Genomic DNA, 1,423 nt, shown 5'->3' on the forward strand with positions numbered 1-1,423 from the left:
GCTGCAGCTCATTACATAGATCCTAGAAATGTTGGTCGTATCACTACTCATGCTTGTGAGAAAATGCTAAAGGGAACTGGATGTCTTAAATTCTACCTTTTAAAAATGGGTTCCCAGGCTTCCCTGGTGGTGCAGTGGTTAAGAATCTGCCTGCCAGTGTAGGTGACATGGGTTCGAGCCCTGGTCTGGGAAGATCCCACATGCTGTAGAGCAACTAAGCCTGTGCACCACAACTACTGATCCTGCGCTCTAGAGCCCACAAGCCACAACTACTGAAGCCTGTGCATAGCAACGAAAACCCAATGCAGCCAAATAGAAAGAAAGAAAGAAAAATAAAAGGCAAGTTAGAAATTAGAAAAAAACAAACACAAAAAGACAAAACAAAAGTTGCCTTTTCTTTTCGATATCTGAGATCATCTTAGCGTTCTTCCTTTTCAGAGTTTTCAACATCTGGATTTCTTTAAGCAGTTCGATGAGTTCTTCTTTCAAATTAGAATGAAATTTGTTGATGGCTTCCTTACAAATTCTGAGTCTATTTTTTGTTTATACTCTAAGGGGATGCTCTCAAATGCAGACAAAACAACATCTAACTCCATGATGTCACTGCTTTTCTTTTAAACACCAAATAGGTACACAGTCGGAAGTATCCAAATCTGTGACTTCACTTCTTGGTTTCTTCCTTTTGCCACAAAACATCTTTTTCTGAGTTTTCAGTTGACTTTCTGTTGCCAGGGTCTCTTTTTCAACAGAGAGCTCAGCACTAAGGGGTCCTATCTTTTTAGGCGTGACTGATTCAGCTGGTTTCTCTGAAAGTTCTGAAGATGCTGTAGCTGAAACAGCTTCATGTTGTCGTGTATTATCTTGTCTGCTGGTTTAACTTTTCTTCTTATATCACTTTCTTCAGTGCTTTCAGATTCATCACTAATGGGCTTGAGTTTTCTTCCTGGCTTTTTTGCACTAATTTTTACAGACTCGTTTTCACTTGCTTCAATTTCAGAAGCGTCCAAACTTCTTTGTGCTTCTTTTCCTTGAGGAGTTGAGGGGATAGATGATCCGCAGTGTTTGGAGAATTCTTCCTCATCAGCATATATAGAGTGCTGTGTAGAGGAGGGTATCGTTCGTGGAGTGTGTTCTTCCTACAGTGTTCTTTGAACATCTCGTACCAGAGCACCGCACTCACCCCGGCGGGGCCATCCCTGCCCACCACTCTCTCCAGTCCCCTTTTTAAGCTAAAGTATTTTGAAGCAAATACCAGAGAGTATGTTATTTTACCTGTAAATACTTCAGTAAAATCATGGCCATCTTATACAGAATGAACTAGTGGCTATCAGTGGGGAGAAGGAGGAGGGAAGGGGCAAGATAAGGGTAGTGGAAATAAAAAGGGTTATTATGGGATTATATTAAATTATGTGTGTGAAACTTT

The 1,423-nt window shown here is 40.8% G+C and overlaps 1 pseudogene; it reads right to left on the reverse strand.

The window, feature by feature from the left end:
• Positions 1–351: 351 nt before the first annotated feature.
• LOC137225579 (centromere protein U pseudogene) lies at positions 352–1,156 on the reverse strand (annotated as a pseudogene).
• Between the last annotated feature and the right edge of the window lie 267 nt (positions 1,157–1,423).

Source organism: Pseudorca crassidens, chromosome 5 (genome assembly GCF_039906515.1).
Source record: "Pseudorca crassidens isolate mPseCra1 chromosome 5, mPseCra1.hap1, whole genome shotgun sequence".
In the NCBI taxonomy this organism is placed as follows: Eukaryota; Metazoa; Chordata; class Mammalia; order Artiodactyla; family Delphinidae; genus Pseudorca; species Pseudorca crassidens.